At 39.6% G+C, this 14246-nt stretch overlaps 1 pseudogene; it reads left to right on the plus strand.

Moving 5' to 3' along the window:
• The first annotated feature begins 3836 nt into the window (after nucleotides 1-3836).
• Nucleotides 3837-4766, plus strand: LOC147462665 (uncharacterized; annotated as a pseudogene).
• Nucleotides 4767-14246: the final 9480 nt, after the last annotated feature.

Consider the following 14246-nt stretch of genomic DNA (forward strand, 5'->3'; position numbering starts at 1 on the left):
TACCATGCACTATGCACACTCCACATTTGCACCTTGTGATATCTAAGTCACTTGAATATTTGTACATAGATGCACAATTCACTTTCACATCATCACCACTGGTTCATATTTCACATTGTATAGGGGCTTGGGTTTTTCTCTTGAACTCCCCAAGGGTTTTTTCATCCAAAGCTAAAGACCTTTGTTTGAGTGGGGGTGTTGGAGCTATATATGGCTCACTCTACTGAACTTGGTCTCACCTATATATTTGTATCTTGTCCTCAATATGAATCAGTCTTTGGGAGCGTATATGGTGTGTCTCTTGTCTCGTCTCTCTCTCTTTCTCTCTACATCTCAACAGAATGACCACTGCCAGTTAGCGCTAGCTTTCTCTTTCCTCCTTGCACCAGTCTTTTTTCTCTCTCTACTTGCCTGCCGCCGACAGTGAATGCGCTAAGCTCGTGTCAGGGACTGTCGGGGCTTACTTATAACTAAGCCTCGCGTGACCATGCCCCTAGTGCTCCAACAAATACTGAACTTCGGTGGCTCAATTAACTCCATGGATGGTCCCACTGGCCACGACCACCCTTAAAGCTAGCAATTTCTAGGCATGCAGAGACTTTCCCTCTCTCTCTCTCTCTCTCTCTCTCTCTCTCTCTCTCTCTCTCTCTCACACACACACACACACACACACACACACACACACACAGAGCAGCGAACTGGATTGGATTTCTGACAACCGTCCGCAGCCCAACACCTACCATGCTTATACCATCCAGAGAGAGCTTGCGCAACGCAGTGCAGTTGGCCAGGATGGAGTCTGTACCGGCGTCTGTGACCTGACCCTGTAATAAAATCCGATATCAAACAAAGAGAGGGATATGAGGCGAGGAAAGCCCAGGGCTAGGGTGGCGAGGTCAGTGTCAGTGATGGTTGGCAATCTATCACGCTGCTCGACTTGCTGGAGGTGGTGTAGGTGGAGATGTGTGAGAGACGGGCAAGCTAAAGTAAGAGCTGAGGCCCACTCACTAGTACTGCTTCTCCTAATTAACTGCACTTTGTGACCGAAAGCAAAGTTCCATTATTGGAGTCTACAACAAGCTTGACACAACTAGATCTAGCAAGGCCTCCAATAGCATCAGTGAGTGACAGCGTGGACATTCATTATGAACAACATAATGAATGAGGCACGAGAAAAACTAGCGAAGAAGGAAAAGAGAGAGAGAGAGAGAGAGAGAGAGAGAGAGAGAGAGAGAGAGAGAGAGAGAGAGAGAGAGAGAGAGAGAGAGAGAGAGAGAGAGAGAGAGAGAGAGAGAGAGAGAGAGAGAGAGACAGAGAGAGAGAGAGAGAGAGAGAGAGAGAGAGAGAGAGAGAGATGATAGGCTTAACCTGCTATATTGACGTTAAGTGCTAGCCAGATAGCAATCTCATGGATTGCAATTTAGCAGTCTATTTCTCTAATGATTCTAGGAGTCGAGTTATCATGGATCGACAGTGATGTGCGTTTGTGGTATGTTTCAGAATGAACACAGAGCATACTCACGAGCATGCTCTTAACAAAGCTATTTGGAATACCATTATCAGGATTCAATTTGTGATGGATTCCCATCGAGCTTCCATTGAGCTTCAAGACGATGTGATGCGTATATTGTTTCAGGGCTTAGGCTCTATTTGTGAAGGCAAGGAAAAATGTCTTGCTAAGCTATTGACAGAGAAGAGCACTGATTGGAATGGAAGTCTTAATGATTTCAATACACCTAGTAACTTCTCTGAAATCTTAAAGCTTTATAAGGACAAAGGTATGGTCATTCCTCAAGAATGGAAACTATGTCTTGGCAGCGAAAGTCAACCCCATGAACCACAAGTCTTTCCACCTAGCAAGGAGGATGCTGATAGAAACACCTCTATGTGTGTTTGCATTCACGGAATCCGATCAAGACGTTGTCAACGGGATTGCCTCATATGTTGTGAAAGATGTTCAAAGTGTAGCAGAAGAAAAAAGGAGATGTGCCATTCTTATACATATTGTTAATAGATCAATTGAGATGTCTCTCTCAAAGTGAAGAAAATTGTCATGATTTCTTAAGCCTATGGAGAGCTGGAGACCGGTGGTTGGGCAAGGAGCCCTCTCAACACCCTGACTTCATTCAAGAAGTTTGGGATGGAGAGAAGATGCGGATTTATCAGGACTTTTGCAATCCTGATGCCCTTTGGGAGGCTCCAGTTGTGTGTCAAAATGACAAGTGCAAGATGACGTATCGTGCATTTCCCAGGTGTTTGTCAAGCAAGGAGCTTCTCAGTAGTTGGAATGAGGACACACAAGCCTACGAGTTTGCATGTACCAGGTGTAAAAAACAAATTCGGGGAGAGAGAAAGCTTATCAAAGGAGACCCAAGGATTTTTTCTCTTCTTTTACATTGGGATGGATTTCAGGCAGCATCAACAACTATGAAGGATATGCAGTAGTTAAGATCACTGTCTTGAATGGAGGAAAGCGATCTACTCTAGTTTCTATTCCTATATTGTTTCTTCCCCTCTCAAACAAAGAGTTGGAGAAGAAGCATGGAGACATTCTCTCTTCTTTCCTACAACCCTTGCTTCTGGATCTAGAAAGCTTATTTCTAGATGGTTTCGAAGCTAACTATGCCTACAACAAAAGCCGTATTCATCAAGGGCTTCCAGATGACTCAACAAAGTTGCGAGGAATCCTAATGATGTGCACTAGGGACCATCCAGCTCAATGTAAGCTGGGAAAATTCAAAGATGGCGGAAAGAGATTTTGTCGACGGTGTAAAGCACATGCAACACTTCAGCAAGATGCAAATGGGTCGAGATATGTGTATGATAATAACAGATTTCAAGCTAGACATCCTCCTCAAGGTCGACATGTAGAAGACATGTGGTCAGAAATCAAACGAGCTAAACGATCTCCTACTAAAGAAGGTAAAGAAGATATTCTTCGGGATGCAGGATTGTCTGGACAATCCATTCTCTGGAGATTATATCACTTATATGCATTTGACCTGTCAAAAGACTTAGTATATGATGCTATGCATGTACTATCTCTGAACTTATTTCAGAAGTACATCAAAAAGTTGATCTCATCTGCTACCACACCAATGAAGCGTGACATCGACAATGCCGTTGAGGAGGTTACATCTTCCATTCCAAAGATTATTTTGCACTCAGGGCGATGGCCAAGGAATCCATCGAAGCACATCAAAATGTTTAAGGCAGAAGAGTGCCAAAAATTTGTACAGTGGTGTCTACCTCACATTTTAAATGTAGTGCAGGGAATCACAGACGAAAAACGTCAACTTGGGATGCTTCTTGTTGATATTGCACATTTCTTTTTCAATTTCTCTAGAAGAAAGGGATGGTCATTGAGCGATATCCAAACATGTCGCTCTCTATTATCATCATGGAGAATCTTGTCAGAACAGTACGAGGGTCCCAATAGCTCCCCTTTGGAGCATGTTTCAGGTATATAAGACTCTCTCAAGATTATTGTCTCAAAGGGATTTTATTGAGTGCTTGATTATTATAGTATTGACTAAGTGATGCTTGCATTACTACTGTGTATAGGTAGTGGAGAGATGCTCGACGATATCTTACGCCATGGCTCTCATGATTGCTTTTGGTGCTTCTCTTTTGAGAGGAGCATATCTGGATACTTAAGCATTCCAACTAACAATAAAGCCAATGAGATATCCTATACAAATTTCCATAGTCGCATCTTGTTTACAAATACATGGAAGCAATTAGAGATTGAAAAGGACGGGCTATTGTGTGAAAATAGATATTTGCAAGCTCTTCACTCTTGCTTACTTTCACCTCAAGGTTGGAATTTTGATGAAATGTCAAACCTTGAGTGTCATAATTCGCATTCTTTGTGTGCCTTTCTTGCAACCTCAGAGAAGCAAGCTCGAGAGCTATGAAGTAGTGCAGTTCGGCTTGGGCACCCTTATGCTTGTAAAGCTTTGCTTAATAGAAATGGAATTGTTATTGGACGAAGATTGGGAAAAATTCCTTTCTTATTAAGTTCCAATGAAAAAGAATCGATCAAGAGCCTATCAAGTGGAGACCCATGCTCCTATGGATATGAGTATTCCAAGGTTTTTGTAGATGAGGTGAAGTACACTGTAGGAGATTATCTAGTAGTAGCTAAAGATCTCAACTCAAAATTTTATGGGAGGCTATCAAAAATATTTTCAGTGGAGCAAGAAGGAGTTGTCATTGTGTTTGTCACAGTGGAGGCCATTGTGGAAAGCTTCGATGGTATTGATGATGTTCTGGAATGTTCATCCTACACAAAAGTAAGAGGGATCATTGTATGTCAGTGATACTACCAGTCCACTGTATTTGCTGGAAGTTTTCTTTTATTCAAGGAGCAAGAGCTGATATGGACGTCTTGCATGAAGTTAGTGGATCTGATCGACGTCATCGTCTAGTGCTTCCAATGGGGCTAGGATGTGTTCCTCCTTGGCCAGAGGAGGGTGACATTGTAATTGCTAAGAGACTTGCAACTACGACAATAGAAGCTTTGGTGCAGAGTGTTGATGTAACCAATAAGAAAGCATTTCTTTATTGGAAAGGTGATCATCATGAAGAAACTTTTTGGGTTGATTGGAAATTCATCTTCTCTATTCTGATACCTTGAACCAACTAAGTAAGTCTTGTTAAATACGACGTAAGTGATTCATGAAAAATCTTTTACTAATGTATGACTTGTCTTGCAGGTATCCAAAAGCATGGACGGGCGATACGATGCATCACATATGGATTGATGGGACTTATTACAAGTTTTCAAATTATTTTATTGAGATTGAAATAAATAAGGATTTCAATTATATGTAGATGTGTCCTTTCGTTGTATAGGAATTCAAATTTCTCTTTTAAGGATTATTGATCAAAGCTTGTATTTGATGACACAAGCTATTTAAAAGTTAGTTGAAGTTGCTTCATATAGTGTTTTGTGATTCCCTTTTTGTGAATTACTAGTCAGATTTGAGTTGTTGTGAAGCTCTCTTATAGTAGTCATGTTGTTTGTCACTCTATTTTTCTTTTTGGCAATCGACAATATGTATCAAGTGAGAAATGAAGAGGTAAAATGAACTTTTAAAATAATCTTCTTGCTTCTTTAAGAGGTTAAATATGCAATCTTCATGTGCTATGAGAGAGTGATAAAGTAGGCAAACATCCAAATATCTATTTCACAATGTTACTATGTTACGGGCATATGGTAAGCAATCATAACAACCTTCCAAAGTATACACTATAGTAACTCTTAAAACGTGTAGTCAACCATAAAGAAAGCAATCCATAAGTATATCATATATCAAGCATGCAGTATTGATTATATAATAAAATTACCACACGATTGTCTTTGAATACCATATTCATCACCATGGAAGCCATATGCTATGATACCAATTATATTTCTCCTTAAATGAGCTAGACGTAGTCTATAGAATTATAGAAACAATCTCAAGCGACAGATTTCTACTCAACAGGGAATTTGTGCACGCACATGCAAGTGTGGGTGTGTGTTTGTGTAGACACACACACACACACACACACACACACACACACACACACACACACACACACACACACACACACACACACACACACACACACACACACACACACACACACACACACACACACACACAGATTTGTAGTTTATTTTCTTTTTTATAATGTAACTCTATGATTAATAACACCAAAATTTTTAGTATCTAATTATTTTGTCATAAATTATCATGTATAAAAGCTTAGTTCTGTTATTATTCTATACTATTTCTAAAATTGATCAAATTTATTACAAACAAGAGTGTCATTATTTCTACATGCCATGAAAGCTTTGTCACCGAGACTGTCACCTTCATTAATAGTCTTAAGTTTTGTAGTTCACAAACCATGAATAACATTCACCAAGGAAATTTTGAATAAGAATGTAGGATAAGATGATTACGCAGCCAACTAAGAATTGGACGGTCAAGGGTGTCATAGATGCTTTCTCATCCCTGAATGAAAAAATGAATGGGGAGGGAAGCTGTTCTGTGTGTGCTAAGAGGCTTGACAAGAAACTAGGTAGAGCATGCAATGGTGTTGTAGACAAAGAACCCATGTTCTAGGCCTAAAACATCAACGGAAACACATAATATTATAGCACAAGAAGAGCTTGTGGTTAGGTTGGCACTGTGCATGCTCCTTAGAACTATCCATCGTCGTACGAGAGTCACAATTAGCAAGCCTTATAGGTGATTAGCGAATTTTTTACGGTGCTCACTAGTTTTGGGCTATACAACAAAAAGGCATGGATTTTCTTTCAGCAATGGCCATGATAAAAATGATAATCTATTGTGTAATGAACATTACTCAAGTCCTTTTTACAACTGGCTGAAAATAGTGTTTGAAACAAGAATTAAGAAAAGAGTATGCAAGACCTGAGGAGGATTGTAGTAGATGGTGAAGAAGTCTACATAGGAGGTCCAGGTGAAGGCTGTGTTGGAGCAAGGGCATAGTGTAGAAGCAGTTTGTGACTTGTAGGTGGGGTCCACTCTTGCATCGTTGTCAGTAAGAAAAGGAGTGAGGTGCTGCAAAGCATAGTCCGCACCCCAATATCTCACTGTCTTGAATGTGGACTCCTCTGTGAACAAGAATATCAACGCTGACAATATTGACAATAAGCACACTACCACTGTGAATAAAAGGTGCACAAGCACCCTCGACTTTGGTTGGTGGAATTCTTTGGGCCTGCTCTGGTTTAAAATACAAATAAGAAGATGATTAGCTATGAAACAAGACAACAATCAGTTGAATTCAAATGCATTTAAGCATGAATGCATCTAGAGACCTACAGGCCCATGAATGTCATTGACCACAAGGTTGACGTCCACTCTTATTGGCACATTATGCATGCACAACTACTGCTAATATTACCATACAGCAAAGCAATGCTTCAATGCAACTATTGAGAAACTTGTCCCCTAACCATCACGAGTTATGTGAGAGCGCAAGATGTAATCGTTTTGGGAAAGAGGGAAACGAGAGATTTTTTGTGTGCACGCTTGCATGCATGCATGTGCATGTGTTGTGGTGGTTGGGACCCTTTGGAATGACTTTATTGGTACGCTTATGTTGATGACTCCTCGTTCATGCCCCGCAATAACCAGGATGATGTGCGAGAGATTATGGATACATTCGGTCTAGCAACAGGCCTTAAGCTTAATTTTCGGAAATCTAAACACACAAAAAATTGTGTGTGTGTGTGAGTGAGTGGTGTATTTGGAGACTATTTTCACTTCTTCTGATGTCTCTTAGAGAGTCGTCACACCTCTCTTTTACCAGACAAAGGAAGGATTTTGCGTTCTTCAAGAAAGCAGCATACCAATGATCGGAAGACCAACAACACATTGAGAAACTTCTAAAAGGTATATATTACAGGTGTCAATAAAAAGAGTATGTTATCACGGTGCAAAATCAGGACAGAACTTTCAAAACAAAGATAATTAACTGAGAATGGATTATGTCGCCATTGTCACATACCCTTTATGGTCTTGGCAAAAGCCTGCAGTCTGGCTGTTGATCCATGAAGAAACACCATCAAGCTGGTAGTAAGAGGTAGCATTTGATGGGTGGCTTAATTGGGCTGAAGAGGAATCCATACTGCTTTCGTTCTCAACAGAAACACATATTCGAACGCTCTCTCAACACAAATATCTTTGTGTGTCTCTCTCTCTCTCTCTCTCTCTCTCTCTCTCTCTCTCTCTCTCTCTCTCTCTCCCCCCATCAAGGGACTGTTCAACCACTGTTGTGTTGACTTGGTTTGAACACTCTCTCTCTCTCTCTCTCCATCAAGGGACTCTTCAACCACTGTTGTGTTGACCTGGTTTGAATAAGCCGCTTGGCACGATTCAAGCCATTTATTTCACCCAAAATCTAACCACATAAGACGATTCTCCTAAAGCAAGCCAGCGAGTTAAGCCACTTGGCAGCATCAAGACTCTTGCCTTTCACTTGAATCCGACAACAAGCAGCAAACCAAAAGCAGCGCAGCACACAACAAACAATAAACACTAAACAAGTGAAAGGGTCACAATGGCTTTCAAAAACAATAAGAAAGTGATAAAATTGTTTAAACTAGTATCAATGTTTGAGAAAGGATTGCATGAGCTTAGTCTTGAGCCGATTGAAAATCGAGACTCGCTAGTTGCAAACCATGGTAAATGAAAGAAAAACAGATGAATATATGTGAGAAAGTCGTCCAAACATTTTTCAAATTTTAAAATTTCTGCTAGTATTTTTGGATTTTTCTTTGTGATGAGGAAACTCGATCGATAGCTGCTTAACAAAAGAGACTTTCTTGAATGTTAACACTAATTGGATCAAGCTATAAAATGCAAGAAATGTAAAGCCATGTCAAGTTGTGAAATGAAAGGTGAAATAAAAAGAACTAAGTAGGCCCGGCCAATTTTCACTTTAGCATTCCAAAAGTACAATAAAGTGCAAAAAAAAACATGTGTGTGTGATTGTGTAAAATTTGCTAAAATTATGTAAGGTGAAACTTCACTTTAGCATTCTAAAACAATAGAATGCAAAAACAGTAAAGACAGGATGTGAAATGAAAGGTAAGTCTCCATCATGCACTAAAAACTATGAAAGTCCCCCTAACCCAGTCCAACACTAAAAGTTTATTTTAGAAAGCCAAAAAACTTCTAACAAAAGTGGAAAAGTACAAAGGTCTCCAATGAATGACAAGTGGATGCTCTCTCCTTGCTTAAAAATTTTAAGCTCCATTATATATAGTATAGATGTCAATGTATAAAGTTGAAATTTGTCAAAAATTACCATTTTGGTAACATAATCAAAAATTTTAGCTACCATTTGGAAACATTTTAAAAGTTCACAAATTTCATTATATAAAAATCATATGAATGTCATTTCAACTAGGAGCTTCAATTTTTTTGAATCAAAATCAACAAAGAGGATTTTATATAAATGAATAAATTATACATGTATATAATTATACAGACATGCATACATACATAAATATATATGCTACAAACGGGAGCATGGAGAGCCCTGCAAAATACGATCGAAATAGTACATAGCAAGCCATAAATCGATAAAACTGTATATCTGGCAAACATCATTGTACATACTCCAAGCTGTACGCAATACAAGAGAGACAAAGAGCGGGAGAGGGCAAGAGAGCGCGTGCAGGTGCACCTCCTAGAGTGGAGTGCTACGTTGGCACGCGAGAGAGAAGAGAGGAGAGGTGAGAAGAAGAACGTAGACATTGGGTGCAATCTCCACCCGTGCAAGAGTGACCATTTCCCTCTTGCATGTATTTGTTTTATAGATTTCTTGAATGGTCAAATTGGTTACAAACTGGCCGGCCGGTCATAATTGGCCAAAGCTCATAAAAGAGCACTTGAATAATAAAATGTACATGATATACAAATACATTTGCATAGGCCAAGCTGGATCTAGTCTTTTCCACTTGCCGACTTCAATAAGTAATAAAATATCAATTCTATAACATACCTCTCCGTTGGAAAGCAACTGTCCTCAGTTGCGAAGATAAAAATCTACAAACAATATTTGTCAAAAACAGTGATTAGTATGTTGTGTCAAAAACATCACATAATAAAAGAAATTTATGAAACTAAACAACATTAGCTTATGCCTGCCGTCATCCACATACTACCTATTCTAGTGTCCCATACCACTAGAATAAATAGTATATGTCATACCCTGATGAATCAGGATATCATTGCTCACACTTATCAATTTCAAGTCCAATTTGATAAATACTGTCGCGACAGAAAATCATCATATACCAATTCCAAATCCAATTCCAAATATCTGTCAACATGTATCCATTTTCAATCCAAATCCAAATATTATTCATTTTGTATACAGGGTAACAAAATCATACCAGTTACAGTGGTGGCCAGCCATTGCAACATGATTTCGTGATCGGTGTTGCCTCAACCGGCGAATCTACACCAATAAGATGTGCTGCCTAGATCGGCGAATCTGCACTAATGCTGCCTATATCGGCGGATCTGCATTTACCATTGTGAATTTGTAATTTGTCAGTGTGTTGTCTAAAATGGTGGATCTGCACAGATAACTGATGTTGCCTAAATTAGTGAATCTACACCAAGATGAACATTTACACACTGCCTAAATCTGCGGATCTGTGTGCATGTGGCCAATGGACTAGACAAGACATAAAAGAGAAAAATATTTACTATGTGTGTGACACCACTTTGGAGTATAGAAAATCACTACAACTGTTTGTTTACGAATGCTAAGTATCGTAGCTCGTGGGAGTACCTACATAGCTTAATGTCAAATGTTCTCGGTAAAACTCCATTTAGTGTGTATTGGAAGCCACCATTTTAGAAATCACTAGGTTTATAGCTCGAAAGATAAGAAAGCGAGGAGGTATTGGATGTACGTACCTGGATGGTATACTGCATTTGAAAATATATATACCGGTGTGTGTGTGTGGGGGAGAGGCACAAGTAAGAGAAAGCTGCATTTGTGAAACTTAACGAAAGTATAGTTAACAAATTCAAAATGTGTTAATAATTTACCATGAAATAAAAGAAGGTGCCATCCTGGTTAAGGTATGATAATTAAGCCGTGACTTACCATCTAGAGTGGTACAATTGTATAACACAAAACTATTATACATGGGAGAGTGTTTATATGAAAATTAGAAAGGTAATTAAAGGATTGTGGACACTTGCAAACATATCTTTTGAAGGTAGGGATGAGTTTCAAATCACAAGAAAGAAAATATGAATCTTGTTAATACAAAAAGCACATGATAATGAGATTCATTAAAGTTAGTCATCACACAAATTAGCCAGCCCATATTTTGATTCTTTTTTCTCAACTATACGAAATAGGTATAAAAAAAAACACCAAAATACATCAGAATCTTTGCACTTGATTATTGAGTTAAAAGAGAAATGTAAAAAAATTCAATCAAATGATGCTATTATCCATCATGTAATATGGATATCTAGACTAAATAATTACGAAAAGGAAAATTATGTTTGAGCACAAAAAGAAAGTATTCTCTACGTACAGAAATTTCAATTTCCCAAGCCAAGTAGGAAGAAATTGCTCACAAAGCCATCCTCGATTGTGCCTTTTGTGATGATCTGCTCTTGAATGGGAGAGTGGCCATCAGTTGGAAGATGCTTGTGTAGTGATTGATCACAAATTAGTATGGGAGAGTGAGTGTGAGAGCTAAGTTTTCCATGGGGCTCACACTTTGGGTTGTAAAGCAACTATCAAAAATAGAAAGTGGTACCACAAGGGATGCCTACATTAGGGGCCAATGGTTTTGAGTAGGGTACTCCATCTCATTGCATCGAATCTTCATTGTTCATTTATCTCGCAATTCGAGTATTCTAAAGTGTTCTAGATCATCTCTAGGCATATAAAAGCTTGTTCTAGTTGTTACTTCCACTGGCACATGCCCTCCAATTGCAAGTGGCAATGAAAAAACTATGCACCAAGCCTAATTTTGGAAAATGTCGAAGCTTCAAAGGCTTCGAAAAATTCAAGCTTGCCAAGATGAGTATGTCAATAGTAAGGGTGGCTATTCGTTTGATGGACCAAACCCTTAGGCAAGTGCACCCACACCTCAAAATTTATTCATGTCAAACTGAGCATATCTAACACTAGCATGTGAGGATTACAAGTTCCAAACAAGTCTGCATTTTTAAACAAGTTCCCTGATCGAACTGCTTCATATGGTATCGAGGAATGTTGAATGGACATACCATCGATCAAGGTTGTTTCCAGTAGAAAATACACAAGTAATTTGCCCAAAAGGCAGAGGATGTAGACTTGAGACAATTTTGTTTCTCAAATTGTGCTCGTTGCAGCTACTTTGGCATCCCTTAGAAAAAGCATATCAATGGGCAAACGGGACACGGAAGCAACAATAAATGGCAATAGAAGCATTGTTCTTGTTTCATCCTATTAGAAAGGAAAATATGGTTTGGTGGTTTTATGTTCTTATTTGTGTTCATGGATATTCTGTTGAGGTTCAGGGTTTTAGACCCATAATGCATCCATACCGGGACATGCTAAAGAATCAACCATCTCTGTTCTTTACCACAAATAATGATGCACAAGCCAAGCTTCATTTAGATGCTGAAGAATCTTCAACCGCAATCGAGCCCCTGAAACAAATAGAGACTTCCACGGACCCACCGATCAGCCGGTTGCTTCTTTCATGTTAAGAATTCACCAAAGGCTTCAATGTTATCTTTATGGAAATGGTGCCGAACACTTCAACTGCTACACTTCAGCTTTAATCACCTGGAAGGCGCTCTCTCGTACCTCTTCAAAATGCTTACCTTGCAGGCTATCAACGTCTCCAACAATGCCTTTGCTACAGAGCTACCCACGTTCGAGACTTCATCCCAATGCTCTCTCGCTCTCACTATTTTCCTGAAGGCAAGCGAGGGATGAAAGAGCATGAGAATTTAGTGTTGCATGGCAGCTACTAGACGAGAGAGAGAGTGTCAGATAGCGGCTCTGAGGGAGAGAGAGAAAGACTATTGTGGTTGGTGATAGAGAATCGAGAGAGAGGGAGAAAATATCGGCTGCATGGGTAAAGGAATGAAGGCTAAGATAATCACAAAACGCCAAGGGCCGTGTGTGCATGGTGGTGGCTAGGTGGTTGCAGTAGGACTTTTTTTTTTGGCGCTCGTTATGAGACGTGTTAGCTTGCTATGCAAAGTGAAAAAGAAAAAAAGAAAAAAAAAATGCTAAATACCACAACTCCTTAGCGCTGCCATGCAAAACTAGAAGGTGGTTGATATCTGGGAGTCGAGAGCGGCATAGTCTTATGTGTGCACCAAATATTTTGTGGTTGTGGGTAGTTAGAGTAGTTACTACCGTCGCACATCTTGTAGTTTGATGGCCCATCTTGCATCCTGTAGTAGTTGTCTCAAACTGATAGGTGAGGGATGGTGAAGGCCCTCGATCAATAGGAGGGGTTATCGTAGAGTCTGGCACTAGAGGGTGTGGCAAATAATTAAAGAGAGGATGGAGGGGTTACTAGCACTAAAAACAAACGAGACGGGGAGAGAGAGAGAGAGAGAGAGAGAGAGAGAGAGAGAGAGAAAGAGAGAGAGACTATCCCTCTAGCTGAGGTTGGTGGCCACCTACTGCATGGTGCCGTCGTTTTTGAGGTCACAGCAGCCAGTGGCCACTGTCTCATGCCCGCTGCAAGTTGCATACTCCAGCAACTTTGCCGATGATGCCGCAACAAAATTGGTTGTCGTCGACTGCAATGACTCTTCTACTGACGAAGTTGTTGTCCAAGACTGCAACCATCCGCACAGCTATCTGATGACAATAGCAAAGGGTCACCATTTTTCGTGCATATATAAACTCTTCATCTTAGGGTGGTTTCCTACAGCCATCAGTTGCGATGGAGCATCCTCGAGGGAGAGGTCTCGAGTTGGGGACTCGTTGAACATATATGGCAGGGCTCCTCATAAAAAATAAAATTCTCTTTGCTCTCCTCTTCATACATCATCCTAGTGTAGTAGATTTGGAGTCTAGCTTCTTATATTACAAGATCAAAGCCGCTTAATTTGGCTAGATCTTTGAGATCTCTTGAAAATTTTCCTATGTCATAACTCTTCTTCTCATGCTCTTGGGGTCACTTCCTAAGATTATTTTCGTCTTGTTATTCTTATTCTTTCTAGTGTCCTAGATCTAACTATTGCAAGCGATACAATAGCCTTACTCTTTTTCTCTAAGTAAATTGTTACTATAATTGATCATTACACTCGAATTCATAGCACCATGACAATTCTATGATTCCTAAATAATCCAAACACACATGTGAGCTTGGTTGATTAATAATAATTAATCACATACATGTAATTTTTAAACAAGAAGAATTAAGTTGCAGGTATGCATGACTTATCTTTGGTCACGACAATAACCATAGTCATGATTGTGGAAAATCCAAGAACGTAGCCTTAGCTCTGATACCACTGCTACAAACGGGAGCACGGAGAGCCCTGCAAAATACGATAAAAATAGCACATAGCAAGCCATAAATCGACAAAACTGTATACCTGGAAAACATCATCAAGACTCATTCTTCCGTTTTCTCGGTGCTTAGATAATGCTTGTCTTTTTTGTACTTCCAAAGGAAAGGCTTAGAGAGGCCGAAGCCCTAGAGGGATGTGATTTGTTTGGTC

The sequence above is a fragment of the Adiantum capillus-veneris genome, chromosome 2, assembly GCF_014529385.1.
Source record: "Adiantum capillus-veneris isolate H3 chromosome 2, ASM1452938v2, whole genome shotgun sequence".
In the NCBI taxonomy this organism is placed as follows: domain Eukaryota; kingdom Viridiplantae; phylum Streptophyta; class Polypodiopsida; order Polypodiales; family Pteridaceae; genus Adiantum; species Adiantum capillus-veneris.